Raw genomic sequence first — 18,116 nt, forward strand, 5'->3', positions numbered from 1 at the left:
GAAGGAGGGAGGGAGGGAGGGAGGAAGGAAGGAAGGAAGGAAGGAAGGAAGGAAGGAAGGAAGGAAGGAAGGAAGGAAGGAAGGGACGGACAATGGATTTGAACCTGGACTCCACATCAGATAAGGAGAGGAGTGGGCGTGACTTCAGTTGATGAGCTCTTGGGAGTGGTGTTTGTTAGTTTGTTTCCTCTTTTTCTGGGATTGAAAGGGTGACCGAGAAGCCTTCCAGCAGAGACTCACATGGACAGTGCCACAGCCCTGAGGGAAGGATGGTGGGAAGGACTGGACCGCTTCCCATCCAGCCTACAAAGTATGGTGCTCCGCAGCTGCCATGACAAGTCTCACATCCCTGCTCTCTGGCCTTGCCCTTTCGGTTCCCCCAAATGCTCCTCCTGTGGGGAGAACTGTGCAGAACCAGGGCTGAAATAAGTTCCAGGTCAATGATGCTTTATTGTTAGCATTTCTTCTAGGTTCCACCCAACAGTTACCTAACAGCAGCCAAGTAGGAGCCTGGCTTGCTATAAAAGGACAATGTTTAGCCTCCCCACCCCCCCATCTCCTCTTTCTCTCTCTGTCCTCTACACACACACACACACACATGTTCTCAGCCAGCCTCTTCCCTTTTTCTCTCTCCTCTCTCTTTTTGTCCTTCTCTGTCTCATTTCTTTCCCACGTCCCCCTTCTCATGCGCCAAATAAACTTCATTTTATACTAGACCATTCATATGGTTGGTATTTTGTGTGGGGGGGGGAATGCTTCAGTATGGGCCCACTAAGGCATCCCTTCCCGCCACATCCTGCTGCCACATTACAAAACACATCAATGGTGTCATACTCGAATTCATAAACTCGAAGGGTCATGGTCCCTCCACCTCATGGACCACATCCAGACACACACTGAGACAGTCTGTCACTGAGGTCACTTTCCGGCCATCAGATCGCTAGATCTCTCCAACCAAACATCGGCGACTTAGTAAGCTACTCCACTGTTAGCATGAACATCGAAACTCCCAGGCACAGTCTTCATGCTGCAGCTGGCCAGTCTCACTGACACCACCACACCCTAACTCCTGCCTTAGAACCTCTTCCCTTGGGTGAGACCTTCTCTGACCTGCATGGCAGCAGAGGCTGCCTACAGTGGTAGGGAGAGATCTTCTCACGTGCACAAGATGTCCTGCCCACCAGGCAAAACATTTCTATTTGTCTCTTTATAGGACTATTCGTTTCTTTGCTGATACATAGCCACACTTCTGTAAACAGACGCCATTCCATTCTAAGATGCAACATATGACTTTCCACCACCTTTGCTAAGGGTGGAGGAAGAGAGGCGGAGTTATAGTTTCAGTGCCATCTGAGGTAAGGGCAGTCACATGACTAGCTAGCTATAGCTTCAGCCACATGAAAAGATGTCCACCATCTTTGTTGTGGAAAGTCCCTGCCTCACCACCATCTTGCTTGAGAATAACCTGACTTAAAAAGATCTGCAAAGACACTCTGCAATTGAGATAATATTTTCATGAGGTTTCTATCCTGCCTCGATAAATAGTAATTTTAATATTACTTTGAAGATTTATAACATTAAAAGGCTAAAGATCACTGTCTTAAAAATGTTTAGCCTTGTTTTTGCTATTGTCATTAAGTTACAATATAATCTTTTTGTTTGCTAGATACAATCTAGAGAAAATGATTCAAAACAGATATACATTGTCTAACTCAGATATGCTTACTAGATACTAGCTCTCAATCTTGCCAGAAATCTGCTAAATATAACATTAAATGTTTAAGCTCACTATGACAGACTGAGATTCCCAAATCCTAACAGTGACACACACACACACACACACACACACACACACACACACACACACACAGCCCAGGTCTCCAAGAAGAGATGGCCAGCGACAAAGGACTCTACCTCAACTCTTCAAGCCCTCTCAACCCCATCCTGCTGCCTGGGGCTGTGTTCCTCTGGCTCAGAGGTGCTCCTATCTTATCTGATAAAGTACTGAACTCCCCTCCTATCTCTGAGGATCCCCAGGTCACTGTTCTACAGGTGTAAGGATGGTCTAGGGCAATAAGGCCCATCTTGGCCCCGACAGAGTGCTGGGTGGGGTATAATGCCTGGTGGGGAAGCTTTCAAAGGCTGCCCGAACCTCCTCTAGGAAAGGCTTCAAGCTCTGTCCTGGAACCTGGCCAGAACCCACAACTTACTGCGCTCTCCAGCCCCAAGGCCAGGGGAGCAACAGATCCCTGAGCCCAGGCCCTTAGCCACTGGGTTTGAGATCCAGTTCTCCTTGCAGGAAGGAACTGATACTCTCTCTCTCTCTCTCTCTCTCTCTCTCTCTCTCTCTCTCTCTCTCTCTCTCTCTTTTCCCTCCCCCCCCCAATCCCTCCTGTTCCATCACTGAACTCTGCTATGGATCAAGCCAAATAAGCTCTATCACTTCCTACTGGAGAAAGGCATTCACAACCTGAGTTCCAGTCTCAGGACTCAAATGGGAGACGGGGGAGACTCCCAAAAGATGTCCTTTGACCTCCATCTGCACAATATGCCATGGATGTGCCCACATCCATACACACAGAATGAAAATTAAATAAATATAAAAAAACATTATTGTTACTGGATTATCATTATTCCTCTAAACATGGCTGTTTGCCCATTTCTGAGATCTTGGCAAAATACAAGTGAAAGGCATCCGGGTCAAGAAAAAATTAGGAGACGGCCAACTCTTTGTTATTGATGAAATAGGTAAAATCTTGTCATGCTAAGTTTAGAACTGTACTGATAGCCAATATAACTGAGGGGGGCTTGGTCCCATGACCTACTTAATGGGCATCAATAGTAGCTAAGATCTCAGTGTCCCAAGTTCCTATTAATACGCCGTTTAAAAACAGGTCGAGGCACAACATCTCCTCTGGAACACACAATTTCATCCAGCTAGTGCTTTGAGCACTTCCTGTGTGCTAAGCATTTGGGCGCTGGGGAAAAAGAAGGGTGAAAAGTCGAGCTTCCGAGCCATCGAGCACTTTAGCACCCAGTGGGGAGACAGGCACTCAACAGACCATGGAGGAGATTAAGGTATATGCTACGCTGTCAGGAAGGCAATGGGGATGTTAGGAAGGGGGACACGCAAGCTAAAACATTAAGACGACAGGGAGCTTGCGAGGCAAGGAGGAGGAAGGAGCCTCCTACATAAAGGCTAAGTTACCATGAGATGGGTATCCTCCAAGGAGTGTTGCCTTAGAATCCACAGCTTGGTCCAGGTCACCAGTTCTAGGCACTAACCCCCAGCCACAAGCTAGCTACAAGGGGCTCCCCATTCCTGTGGAGGAAGATAGGCTAATGCTCTCCCAGTTCCCCTGCTGGGCCTCTCCTAGAAGCTCAGAAGCAGCTGATTCCTACCCTTCTTGCACTGACAGACTATACCTTCCCCCAGGAACCATGGGGCTTTCCTCTCCCTCTCAGCATTACTAGAACCAGGGATGACAACGAGATGAAGCTACTAGGACTCTACTTCACTCTCTCGGGTATCTGAGTTCATAGGGAAACCACACGTAAGCGTGCAGAAATGGAGCCTTCCCATGCACAACTTGAAAGCCTTGTCCTGCCAGTACCGATCGGGACATTTCAAGAGTGGTGCTCAGCTCTTACTGGCTGGTTGTCATCCAGAATAGTCCAAGCTGAGCCAAAACAGCAATCTGTTGTCCCTCAGTAAAAATTGCAAGCAGTGGCCACAGTCACCGACCAACAGCAGGTCAGACTTCTCAATGCCCCATGTGGGTGGGTATTCTTATCCACTCTCAGGAATCACCAACATCATGGCCAATGGCCTTCGTGGCACACATAGTCACGTGGGGTTTGAACTGGGATGGTTCAGAGCACTCGTTAGGAAGCAGTGACTTTTGAACTATCTATGAAGTTCACATACACAGAGAGATGGCAGCAAAACGCAGACTTGTCCAAGGATTGCACTCTTAACTGGTGCATCCTAGTTAAGAGCTGAAGTACAGGGCTGGTGAGATGGCTCAGTGAGTAAGAGCACCCGACTGCTCTTCCAAAGGTCCGGAGTTCGAATCCCAGCAACCACATGGTGGCTCATAACCATCTGTAACAAGATCTGACGCCCTCTTCTGGAGTGTCTGAAGACAGCTACAGTGTACTTACATATAATAAATAAATAAATAAATCTAAATAATAATAATAATAATTTCTAAGAGCTGAAGTACATCTGTGTGTGAGGGTGCACACACATGGTGTGGAAGATGGTGTCAGGTTGTATGTTTGTGTGCAAAACAAAGGTAGATAATAAAGGATATGTCTGCATAGTAAGTGTGATTTTGATTTTTACTGTATATAACACAAAATCTGCCATTAGCAATATTATTAAAAAGTAATATTATGAGCCAGGCATAGTGGCAGGTACCTTTAATCCCAGTATTTAGAAGGTAGAGGCAGGAGAACCTCTGTAAGTTCAAACCCAACCTGGTTTACATAGCCAGCCAGAGCTACCTATTGAGACCCCGTCTCAAATGAAAGTAATATTATTATACCATACAATATATAACAACATAACATATAACAACATAATGCAATTATTAACCATTAGAAAAGCAATAATTACTTTTAAAACATCCTTATTTTTAAATGATCCTTTTCGGATCATTGTTCCCGCTAATATCTTTTCTTTAGCAAGTACACACTAAGTATAAATGTAGCTTTCTAGTTGCTGGCTGAAATCTAACTTGATCTTTACACGTTACACATATGCTATCTTAGCTCAGTGAGAAATGTAGGAGCATTGCCCTTCCCTTATTTATCACTTAGCAAAACCCCTTCGTGCTCATCAGATCTCTGAATGACAGCTTCTAGTACCGACAGCATTGTTAACAGTGCTCATTCAGAACAGTCCCTGGGTGGTCTGTCCTACTAGAGACCTGAACTTTATTTTCCCTCCAGATCCGTGACCTCTCCCTCTCCTTCCACATAGTACGGTAGGTATCACTGTCAAGTTCATCTGACTCTTATGCAACAAAGCTGAGAGCACTCGTGTTCCTCAACTGCCCTGTTCCCTTCAACGCAGGGTAGGAAAGGGATTGCATCATTGAGCCAGGTGATGGTTGAGTCTTAATCTGAGACCAGCACACGTTCCTAGAGTCTGCACTGTCTCTGAAGACTGGTCAGAGTAAAAGACCGGCCCTGCAGGAGTATCATCCTTCCCTAGCACAGGCAGAGATCCTGAGTGCAGAAATTTCCCAGCACCAAGCCTCTGGTCCTTCAGTACTGCAGTCTCCATTATCACTGACTACCTGGCGCTATAGGGATAGGGCCACACATTCTGTGCCCTCACCCAGCTGCTGTGGGCCTTTGAGGCTCTAGGCAAGGACATATGGATCACAGGAACTCTCTTCATCTCAACAGGACTTTGGCTTCAGGATTCCTAGGAAACAGATGTCTCATGCCTGATGTGGTCCAGGTCTCTGCAGGCAGACATGTCAGTTTGCCTGATCTACAGTGTTGTCCTAGCGTGAAGCCCTAGACTTGCCTCAGTCCTTGAAGTCTGGCAAATGGACAGACTTCTCTTTGGGGACACTGACGAGGACAATACAGCCTTACTTCAGAGACCCAACCCTTAGAGAAAAGTCTTTATTTTAAACAGGATGTCCCTTTTATGAATCTTCCTAGCACTTTAAGTGGTAATTAACATCAAAGACAGTGCCACTTCACTATGGTGGCTATCAAGAACCCACAGTGTTTCCTAATTTTTAATTCCAACTTCTGTGGCTCCAATGATGTTTTCCCCCCATCTGTATAAGGTTAGTTACAAAATGCTGTTATTCTGGGCTACACAATGTTGGCCTGACCTACTCAAAGACAAAAAAAAAATCTTGCTGATTGATTTCCTTATTCTGTTCTTATAAACGACTGCAGTTGCGCAGCTGTTTCTGATTAGCCAGTGTACTGCTGGAGTTATACACAAATAATTTTATAATGAACTCAGCAAGTACAAGGGCAGGGGATGTGGAATGCGGTCTCACCTCCCAGGGAAGTCAGCAGGAGTGAGGAGGGCGGGGCTTCCAAAACTCTCCAGGTTTCAATCCCTTTTTCCTCTGTGTGTAATTCTGGCAGAGCCTGCAATGAATGGCTTCAAAGAACCTTCAGAGTTTTGGATACAAGAGGGAAACCCGATTAGCTCTGTAGGCTTAAGACTCTGTCAGTATCCCCAACTTCGTATTTGGCACGTTTCTGTTCTTCCCATTATTAAAACAGTTCATATTTTCTGAGACAGTGTCTTAAATAATAGAGAATTGAAAGGTCTCTATTTACTTTATTATAAATAGAAAGTGTTTTGGTTTAGTTTAGCACAGAGCAATTCATCTCTGTGAGATTAGGCATAAATTTTTCTTTTCTGATTCAAGACGACAAACATATACACATGTAAAAAAATTAAGAAAAAGATCAGGTATGAATAATTTAAATGTGTGCCTCCCCCCCCCCTCCATCTCTCCTTAAGGCAAAGATATTGACAAGGATTCCATAAAGGAATCATTTGAAACAAATGAGGAAATGGAGAGTAGAAAGCTTGTATCCCAAAATGAACTGTGTGGCAGGGCTGCAGGGAAACACTTTGAAATCATGTTAGCCAGACTGTGAATTGCTGCAGCTTTTGGGAAGTAATATCACCTCAGGGACCAACACACAGAAACAAAAGCTTCCGTGTGTTAGCATGTTCAAATACATGTGCTGAGCATGATCTCAGAAGAACTACTGTTGCAGAAGAAACCTTGAACCAAAAAATAAGTGACAGAATATTAAACATTCATGCTGTAATTGAGGGTTTTTTTTTTTTTTAAAAACTGTAGAGAATGTCTATGATGCTTTCTTATATTTCAAAAATAATTGTAGCCTCAGCTGTTTGAGGTCCTGGGTTTAATCCTTAGTGCTGTGAAAGAAAAGAAAAATATACACTAGTATGTGGAAGTCCACTCTTATTACTAGAAACTATTTGTGAAAATGTGGTTATCGATAGTTACGTAAGCAGAGAAAAAGCATGAGCCAGTATGACTCATATTGATGATCGTAGGAGTGAGAACTTGAGAGACAGAGAAAGGAGAAAAAAAATCAACTTTTTATACATATTTCTTTTTGTCTTTTTAAAATATATGTATGTATGAAGCATATAGGTGTGTCTGTGTGCACACGTGTGTATTCAGGTGTGCTGGCTTGGAGGCATGGAGACACCAGAGGACGCTATCAGGTGTCACCTTCTATTCTGTTTTATTTGGGAGAGCATTTCTCATTGAAACTGAAGCTCACGTTGATATGCTGGTTGGCCAGTGAGTTTCTGGGGTCTACCTGTCTTCACCGGGCAGGCCTAGGGTCTAAGCATGAAAGGATGTATTTGGCTTTTATGGGGAAGATCCAAATGTGCTCCACTGAGCCATGTCTTCGCCTAGCAGGGACATACTCATTTGTGATCTGAACAAATTAAAACTATAATTTTCAAAGAACTGACAGAGCTACAAGTTCGGCTAAGATGATATAGCACAAATGCTGAACACCTGGCTGTTACAGAATAAAACTTCTCCCAAGGGAAAACAATACACATTGTTTTATCATAGCAAGTGGAGATGACTGATTAAAGACTTCCACACATAGAGCTGGAGAGCTGGCACAGCAGTTAAGAGCACTGACTGCTCTTCCAGAGGTTCTGAGTTCAAATCCCAGCAACCACGTGGTGCTCACAACCACCCCTAATGGGTTCTGATGCCCTCTTCTAGTGTGCATGAAGACAGAGCACTCATATACATACCATAGATAAATATTTATAAAAAGAAAAAGGAAAATTATTTCCACACACAAAGGAATGTTATGGTTAAAATAAGGCCATAATATTATACTCAGAGTTCTTTGATCATGAGAAAAAAACATTTTTTTCTGATTCTAGCTCCTCTTCAAAAACAGATTAAGGGGACTTGGAATTATACTGTCTAGAAAATGACCTTCAAGCTCTCGACCCTACACTAACAGAAGCTCTATAACCCTCATATACAACCTAATTTTTTGATTTGTCTCAGAAAAAAAATGTGAATTTTTGAAAGTAAGGAGTCTTAACACTAGGAGAAAGAACAACGTGTGATTTTACTATAAAACACCAGTATTGTTTAAAACTGGGTTTTCTCTTTAGTAATGTGTGATCATATTACAGCTGTAATGGACACACACAGGCCCTGGCTAACCTAAACCACCTTACTAATATAAAGTCTTTTAAAGGGTTTTAACTATTTTGCCTTTTTCTAGGTTCTCAAAAAATATAATCAGGAATTTTTGGCCCTAGCTGTCTGAGATGCAGGGTCGAGAACTGGTTTATTATTTCTTTCTTCTCCATTACTGTAGTCCTTCCTGGAAGCCACACCCCCTGCCTAACTAATGGCATACACATACGAGGGGGGTGTTGCTGATGGGATGTGGCCTGTTTAAGAGCCGGCTGCTTCCTTTCTCCCTACCCCAGCCTGATCTGACTGTCTCCATTATTTAACTACCCATCTCCACAACACACCACTATTGTGGTCAGAACACTGCTCTCTCTGTTTACATTCCCAGAGAGTAAATAGCTAGGATACATGTTTTCTCAAGGTTCTGTGGGATGCAGATCTACTCTGCTGGGGGAGGGGAGACCTGAGGTTTCCTGAGCGTTATTTGATGGCTAATGTAACCCTTCAACATTGTATCTCTCAGAGACCTGTCAGTCCCTTTCTTTGACCTTTGCAGGTCTTTCTAACTTTCTTGTTCAACGTACACAATTTCTTGCACATATCAATAAGAAAATGTTTGTGATGCTTAGAACATGAGCTGAGGTCATCGGAATTGGAAATACAAGTGGCCAACCTCCCCCCCACACACACACACACAAAAAGTCCAACCAGCAGCCCATTGGTCTGTGCAGGGAACAGTAAATGATGACATGCATTCTGCCACAGAGCAAGCAAACAGGTGAGCTGACAGTCGCTGACTAACCATGAACGTTCTAATGAGTGACTGTGGCCAACCAATAGGGGACTGTACTGGCTAGCTTTGTGTCAACTTGACACAGCTGGAGTTATCACAGAGAAAGGAACTTTAGTTGGGGAAATGCCCCCATGAGATCCAGCTGTGGGGCATTTGCTCAATTAGTGATCAAGGAGGAGAGGCCCCTTGTGGGTGGAACCATCTCTGGGCTGGAAGTCTTGGATTCTATAAGAGAGCAGGCTGAGCAAGCCAGGGGAAGCAAGCCAGTAAAGAACATCCCTCATGGCCTCTGCATCAGCTCCTGCTTTCTGACCTGCTTGAGTTCCAGTCCTGACTTCCTTTGGTGATAAACAACATTGTGGAAAATGTAAGCCAAATAAACCCTTTCCTCCCCAACTTGCTTCACGGTCATGATGTTTGTGCAGGAATAGAAACCCTGACTAAGACAGGGACTAAATACATCCCAACTTCAGAATGCTACACAGCTGTTAGTGACAACATGGCGGATGGTGGTGTGTGTGTGTGTGTGTGTGTGTGTGTGCAGGTCTATAGCCCAGCGGCATAGTACTTCATGTGCTTAGCGTGCAGACGAGCCTGGGTTTGACTCTCAGCTCAGTATAACAATGGCCACGCATAGGAGGAAGAGGTTACATATCCAAGAAATACTAAGTGCTTCGCTGCTTGGTGATAACTTTTTTTTTTTCATTTTTACCACAAGAATAATTAAAAATAAAATAAGAGAGAAATGTCTAACACATCCCCAAATCCTGTGGGGATGGTGAAAGTTTGAGGAGAAAAGGCATGACAGGAATATGGGAATGAGCTGAGGGACAAGACAGATGGATTGCCCATATTTAAAGGCACAAGCTTTGCTTACTGGAGACTACATAAACATTTTAACACATAGACATGTTTTAAAGGAACACACATTGTGTAAAAAAAAATTTTTAAATACGTAAAAATCAACTTTGGCTTAAAGTTATAATTGACTCCGCTAGCCCAGAAAACTGGATCTGAGTCCCCATTTCATGCACCACTTCCTTCCTGCTGTAGGCACCAGACAGAACTGACCCAAGGTCAGTGGAGTCAGTGGCAGGGGAGGCGGGTGGCCTTCCGCTTCGTTTAAACTTCTCTCTCCCCTGTGTGTCTCCTCTCAGCCCCAGGTGAAGAGAAGCAGACCCAGGCATTGCTGCACAGGTCCTGGATCAGTCCTTGCCTCCGGAGCACGAGAATGAGGCCCGTGGATCAGAGCGAGAAATTCAGTGAGGGAAAGAAAAAGCTCTCAGCAAAGGAGAGGAGACCTGAAAGTGGAGCGCCAAGAAGATTATCTGGGGGTTTTATGCATGAAACAAACAAACAAACAAAAACAAGCACCCACTTTGGTTGACCTAAAGGAGCACCCACTAGGCTGGACAGAGCTCTCGATTGGGTCTGGGGACTGTCTCCCACCTCTCTCCCCTCTCAGGAATCACTATGAATGGGAGGAAGTAGGTTGGCCTTGTTTCCTAAAATAACTTGTATTTCTGGGCTTTTCTTATCCCCGGCTGGTTGTGGGGTCTCCAGGCCTGGGTCATAACTACTGGATGCTCCCACAGGATGTTCTTGGCTGTTGGCTTGTGTCACCTCAAGTTTGTACCCCTATGATTAGTCAGGAGCTTTTTGTCCCTACTTGCCTCATAATAGGGCTCTACCTACCTCTGTCCCTGGCAGAATTAGAGCAGAGAAAATCACCTCTTAGGAGCTCCAGTAATGATTGATAAGAACACAAACCCTATGAGTTATCAGAACTATATCCTATTTTGGATATAAAGATACTCTACAGTTAAATTAACCATGGCAATGAATGTCACTTTATACAGATCACCCAGAGTAGAAAGTCCAGTTTTAGGTTGAAATGTGTTTCCCGGCATCTTAGAGTTTTCTGCAAAACAAGGATCTGTTTTAACTTCCTAGAAAAGTCATTCACGGACTGGTGAGATGGCTCAGTGGGTAAGAGCACCCGACTGCTCTTCCAAAGGTCCTGAGTTCAAATCCCAGCAACCACATGGTGGCTCATAACCATCTGTAACAAGATCTGACACCCTCTTCTGGAGTGTCTGAAGATAGTACAGAGTAATTACATATAATAAATAAATAAAGCTTTAAAAAAAGTATCCATAAAAAAAAAAAAAGAAAGAAAGAAAGAAAAGTCATTCACCTCAACTCTGACTGACAGGGCGAGAAAGCCATCACTTAATGACGATTAATAAACAAACTGCATTTGAGGAATGTAAGGGTAAAAAATGGATGTTTTTTAAAAAGTGACTGCTTCGAAGAGTCTGCTGTCTCACAGCGGGCAGAAAAGACCAAGATACAGGACAGAACAGAAAACAAGCACAGGGGAGGACCAAGCCAACAGGGACAGGTGACTGAGAGGAAGGGACGGGTGACTGAGAGAAATGAGGCAAGGGAGCAGGGAGTGTTTTGGTGTGTAGGAATGAGGTCTCACACAGTGTGAGCCATGCTTACCATCGTTAGCACAGAGGTGTGTGGCTAACACAGAGGTGTATGGCTAACGGTGCCTCCCACTCGATTTCCTATGTCCTTGTACAGAGTGGTAACAAAGACTATTGTTTCTGTCTTCCTAAGAATGTGTGACCAATCTGAAAAGTCTGTAGAACTCACCTGCAGATGTATGCAGAGAGGGCGGAGGAAGGAATGTTGCCAGAAAGGCACTTAGATGGGAATGGGAACCACAGGTGAGCAGAAGCCAGGAATGGGAGGGTCATGTCCGATAAGGGTGGGGACAGAGCTGAGTTAAAGGTGCAGGGTTTGGAATAAGACTGCTCAGGTCTGAACTAACCCTGTCACTTGCTAAGAAACTCAGCCTCACGCACCAAATAAACAGAAATCTCATAGGGTTGCACGAATATTCAGTGACTCAACTAAACGGCATGTGGCTGGTAACATTATAGGAAGGAAGAGAGAAGGGAGAGGAGCCATAGAAGGAAGGAAGGAAGAAAAGAGGGAGAGAGGAGTGGGGAGGAAGGAGCTGGGAGATGCTCAGCAGCCACACCGTGGCTCACACCATCTTTATCTCCAGTTCCACAAGATCCAATATGCTCTTCTGGTCTCCATGGACACCTGCACGCATGCGGTGCACAGGCACTCATCTCTCTAGTCTCTGGATTGTTTGATTTTGTTGTTGTTTTGTTTTGTTTTTAAAAACAGGGTTTCTCTGTGTAGCCCTGGCTGTCCTGGAACTAACAATGTAGATCAGGCTGGCCTTGAACTCACAGAGTTCCACTTGCCTGTGCCTCCTGAATGCTGGGATCAAAGGTACACCATCACCACCCAGCTTAAATGACAGCAGACTTTGTCCTAACACATTTTCTGTTCTAGAATAACCCATGGTGGTGGTGGTGGTTGTTGTTGTTGTTGTTTGGTTTTTCAAGACAGAGATTCTTTGTAGTCCTGGCTCTGCCTCCCAAGTGCTGGGATTAAAGGTGTGTGCCACCAAAATCACTGAAGGCTTTGAAGAATTGCATTCATTTCATTTAATTGGGTCGGGTGGTGGTGCATGCCTTAGTCCCAGAACTCAGGCAGCAGAGGCAGGTTGGCCTCTGAGCTCCAGGCCTATCCCAAAAAACAAAACCAAAAATAATTTTTTTTAAATTAAATTAAATTAATATAATTGGGCCCAGTGATAGAGTCTTGCTTAGCATGTCTGAAGCACTGGGTTCAAACCTCAGCAATGCCAAAAGGAAAAGCACAATGCACACGAGTAAAACTGAGATAAGGCGGGACCGAAAGGAAACATGAATTATACTAAAGAAATGGCTTGTTCAAAGAGAAAAGTTCATTTATAGTAAACATTAAAAGGTAACAGAGACACATTTTTATGTGAGTCATAGCAATCAAGACTAGAACACAAAAGCTGTAGACAGTTACATCCCGTTACTCTCACCTGTGTTCTTTCACTGAGTAGCAAAGTTTATTGCTTTTGCGTTCTCAGTAAGTATCTGTGACTAATGGCAGACTGTAATGCTGCATGTCCACGAGCTGTCGGGCCACAGGAAGAAATGATGTTCTAGCTGCTGGGCTTGGGCTCCACACCTGAGATCAACGCTGCTTGGACTGGGAGAAGCAGCTAATATACTTGTCAAACTCCACTCTCATGGATGAAGGGTCATGATAACCAATATTTCCTGGTGCCAAGGGGCTAAGAAAGTGATGCGTGCTGTCTCTGCATTCCCTGTCCTTAATCTGCCCCTAAAAAAATCTCAGCCATGTAGGTAGGCTCTTCTGGGCGGACAGAAACTGCAGAACCCAGACATCAAGATTCTTCTCCTCTTTGGGGCTACAATGGTAAATGTTAAACATGTGATAGATCATGGGCATCCCAGAGACTGTTTCTATATGTTAATTTATACTAAAAGCAGCTCCTATATGTAGGTTATTTTGTTGTGTTCACACTAGTTATAATAATGTTAATGATAATGGCCCACAAACACCACTAGCACCATTGCACACAACCTGCTAAGTATATATGTGCATGTGACCACATATGACCCTCAAAGCAATCCTCTATGTAGAGAACATTGCTCTCACTTTAGGGGTAAAGGAAAAAAGAAATTGTAAGACAGAGTACTTGTACCAGACACAAGATCAAGGAGACTTCGTGGCCCATGCAGTAACCATACGGAAACTATGCTCAGCACACTGGCATCACCTGTGGGCTTTCAAATGTGAATTCTCGAGGGCCAGAGGCCCACGCATGTAATTCCAGGACCTGAGAGGCAGAAGGAGGAGGACTGCTCCAAGTTCAAGGCCAGCCTGGTCTATATGGCAGGTTCCAGGCCAGCCAAGGTTACCTATTATAAACAAGCCAAACCAAGATTCACACCCCTCACTCCACACTCGCAGAATTGAGCCTTTGGAAGACTCTAGTCACACATGGCTAAACTACAACCCAGCCTACTCCACACTGATCCACACGTTAGCAGATAACACTACTCAACTAACTGATCCTCAGAGGTTTCATTGTCCAAAGGTATCCATGAGTCAGTTAGTGATCTCAACCTGACTATAATACCCACGGGGTGAGCAGCAGCTTCATTTGTTAGGGCTGAGCAGTATAGCGAGGCTCCATGAGGAAGTCCTTTGTCCCAGAGAAGTGAAACCAAGAGTGATTCTCTACTGAAGGTGGACAATGGGACAGAATGGGAACATGCCTGCGAATCTCTCCATGGCCAGCACATACACAATGATAAATAACTGCTAACGGGAGGAGCAAATGAGAGGCCGACTCCCAGCAGCTGGAAGGAATCCCACTCCTTGAAACCCCTTGTTTTTCTCCACCTTACCACATTTTCCTCCCAGCCCTGCTGTTCCAAACAAGGTTGTCCACAGTAATGGTAAACGTCCAGGACAAGCCCTTCTGAGCTATGCCTCCCCTCTACCCAGCAGAGAGCATAACTACATCTTCCAGTAGACACCTCAATGCTCAAAGAACAGGGAGCTTGGTTCCAACTGTAGCCTAATTGGCATGCGTGGGGCCCGTGGCCTGGCTATGTGGGTTGCTGGAAGCCAGCTGCAGAGGGACCTCGGTATGGAAATCATCAGAAATCTAGTAGACTCCATTGGAGGACAGGCCCCAGGAAGGCCAGAGCTCTGGGACCTAGTTTCCCAGGTTCTTAGAAATGAACAGGTTGCAGCAAGAGATAAAAATGTTCTCATGGGCTGGCGAGATGGCTCAGCAGGTAAGAGCACTGACTGCTCTTCCAAGGGTCCTGAGTTCGAATCCCAGCAACCACATGGTGGCTCTCAACCACCCGTAATGAGATCTGATGCCCTCTTCTGGTGTGTCTGAAGTCAGCTACAGTGTACTCACTTATAATAATAAATAAATCTTTAAAAAAAAAAGACATCTTTTAAAAACAATGTCCTCATGTACTTTAGAAGTATAAAAAGAATGTAAGAATATTTGGCTTCACCATGGAAAGTGCACGACTTTAAAACTACCGCTATAGTTAGAAACACACTCGGATATCAAAGACGGTGAGAAAAAAACAGAGTATCATGAACATTCATGAAACCTGGCTTGTGGGGGCCAAAGCACCCTGGCACAGTCAAAGATACAGGCATCCTGCTCTTTGCTACCTACCAACTCTCTGGCAGTTCCTTTGTGCTCTTGTGTCTTGGTGTTACATAGTGCCTAGTGACTGAGTTACTTTGTATCAAATTGCTTCTGCTGTCTCATAACCTGTTATCCTGTTCTAGCCTCACATCCAGCAGTGGGAAGACTCCACCGACGGAGTCACACAGTAGGTCTAAGGGCATCTGGCAGTAGCTAAACACACAGTAGAAAATGTGTGAAATGGACAACCAAAGGAAGATGCGAGTCCCTCCATCTGGAAATAAGTTCATTCTCCCTTACTATCCCAGAGTTTGATCATTCCCCTCTTTCAAATCTCTTCACTCTCCATCAAGTAATCTAAAAGCGCTCATGTGATTCCCAAAGAGAAAAGCTACTCCGGGAAGACGATGTTGCTGAGCAGATCCAGAACACTTGCAAAACCCAGTCTGCCGCTTCTCTTCAGCCAGCAACCGGCACTCACAGATGTGTGTACGATCTGTACAATGTACCACCCCATGCCTCTGAGAGGACCAGGGTAGAAGGCAGTGCCCTGAGCACTGTAAGAAGCAGAGAACTCATACTTTATACAAGACTTTCTCTCTTTAAGAAGTCAAAAACGTGATCTACAAACTTTTAAGTTACTTTTCCATTCTTGAAATAAGCATTTTTTGAGGAGGCATATATATATATATATATATATATATATATATATATATATATATATATATGCCTTCAAATGAAAATACAGTATTCAAATTATATGGAAGCTGTTAAAAGAAAACCTACCCAGGCTGCACACGTGTCCGCTTCCCTGTGGGTCTACCTGCAGGCCCTCTCAGGAACCAGAGAAATGAAGGTCAAGGAAGATCCAAGACAAACTAGCAATTTTCAAAGAAAGGGACCAAATCTGCTCACTGCATTCACCCTGAGGGGTTAGGAGCCCACAGCCCAAGGATATTCCTTGGAGATTAAGCAAGACCCAGTCAAACCAGGTTCCACACAGACACACCTTTTGTTAATCTGAGTTCAAAGTCTAGCCACAAACCGAGGATCTGGGTCATCCCTATTAGATTTCTCTTGCACTAGCTAAGTTTAACAGTTCTTTCTTTGAAAAGAAAAGCATGCTAAAGTAGCAGGGGATGAAGGCTGAAGGGAAGCGGTCCACGATTTAGGGAGAGGCCCCGGGCGCAAAGCCCTGACCCGAGCTGGCCGCCCTTCCAGCAGCAGACATAGGCACCTAGAGCGCGCACAGACCCGGGATCAGGCTGCCCGGGAGCACTGGAGCCAAGTTCTGGGAGTCGCACGCTCCAAAGTCACCCGCCCTCGGTGGAGATGAAGTTGCAGATGCGGCTCCCGGACATCCCAGGGAGACCGCGGTTAGATCCATCGGGACCACGGGCGGCCCTGGGTCCGTGCAGCCCCGCAGCGCTCAGCGGGGATCGCGGCATCTCGAGCCCCGACAGCCGCCGCCCCTTCCTCCCGCGCAGGCTGGACCGCGGGCCTGAGCTGGGATCGCTCCCCTGGGCGCCGAGGACGCGGCCCCGACATCCCGCCCGTCCGCACTCCAACTCCGTGGACCCCGGACGCGCCTTGCATGGTGGGGCGCAGTTCCCTTACCGTGCGGCGGCTCCGGGCGGCTCCTCGGCCCCGCGGCGCGCCGGGCATTTTTTTCTGGGAAACTTCTCTCTGGGTCCGCAGGGCTGAGCCGGGGCGGGCAGGAAAAGCGCTCCGCGCCGGGAGGCTGCGACCATCCGGGAACTTCGCCGAGATGTGAGCCCTCCCCCTCGGCCCGCGTCCTCCCCTTACGGCCCCCGCCACACGCGGACGCCGAGGCAGCCGCTGGCCCTTCGCCCTTCGACCTCGCCGCGCCCTGCCTTCCGAGCCGGCGGGACCGGAGCCTGAGCTGGGCTCTCCCCGGGGCGGAGGCCGAGGAGTCCGGATCCGCGTGCGCCCAGGAGTCGGACCTGGAAGGGATACCCAACCCAGGACGCTGTCCCTAGAGACTGCCCGGGCCTCCGGTTGGGGTCCTCTCCCCTCAACACAGGGAAAGCCTTTTCCGGTCATCTCCACTCCGCTCCCGAATCTGAGAGCCACCCCCACCCCCACCCCCGCTTTGAGAAACTTAAAAGTTTCCATTCACTATAAAAGCTGGTTTTCTAAAATGGAGTGGCCCCACTGAAGCCCAAGGGCCACTCGCGTCCCCAATCCCCGCCCACTGGGAGCGCACTGCTCTTCCCAGGGTAAGGTGCCAGTCGGTTGGGATTCTTGGAATCTTTCTTTTTTTTTTTTTTTTTTTCCACCGACTTCTGCAAACAGAATGATCAAGAGCGAGTGTAAGGAGAAAACCGAGGCCCTTTCACATGGCTCTGGCCAGTTCTCCAATCCACCACTCTCAGGCCTCAAAGGCAAGTTAACACTAGGATGACACATTAGAACATATACATTTGAAAACAACAAAGACAGTTATGGTCAGTATAACTACTGGACCGTATAGTAAAGCTACCGAGACGATGTAGCTCCTCGGGTGAAGGCAGGGAAGCTTTGAGAAGATGCACCTCAGAATGTGGCATCTAAAATGGGGAGCCCTCCCTCGGCTTCAGGCTTTCCGTGCTGAGTTGTTCCTATGTGTGCAGTCTCTGTGACATGCTTCTGGCGGATACGATAATCCTGGAAAGAGAGCGACAGGACCACCTCTCCTAATCTCTTATTAGCGTTTTTTGTTTTGTTTTGTTTTGTTTTTGTTTCTGTTTTTGTTTTTGGTAGGAGACCCTAAATGCACTCTTTCCTTTTTGTTTTGTTTTTGTTATTTTTAGGTCTCACCAGGAATTCCAGGCTGGTTACAAACTCCCACAGTTAACTGTATTTGTCTAAGGTTTATGCTATATTTGCCTTGTATGTATGTATTTATTTAATGTGTATAAGCGGTTTGCCTGCAAATATATGTATCTGTATCATGTGCATGCCTGGTGCCACAGAGGCCATAAGAAGGTGT

At 45.8% G+C, this 18,116-nt stretch overlaps 1 protein-coding gene across 1 annotated transcript in view; it reads right to left on the minus strand.

Annotated features, from left to right (window-relative positions):
• Positions 1–16,878, minus strand: part of Wipf1 (WAS/WASL interacting protein family member 1) — a 97,680-nt gene extending 80,802 nt beyond the window's left edge. The window contains exon 1 of the mRNA XM_021194308.2: positions 16,742–16,878. The gene's annotated coding sequence lies outside the window, so the exon portion shown is untranslated. The remainder of the gene's footprint in view (positions 1–16,741) is intronic.
• Between the last annotated feature and the right edge of the window lie 1,238 nt (positions 16,879–18,116).

This window comes from Mus pahari, chromosome 3, assembly GCF_900095145.1.
Source record: "Mus pahari chromosome 3, PAHARI_EIJ_v1.1, whole genome shotgun sequence".
In the NCBI taxonomy this organism is placed as follows: domain Eukaryota; kingdom Metazoa; phylum Chordata; class Mammalia; order Rodentia; family Muridae; genus Mus; species Mus pahari.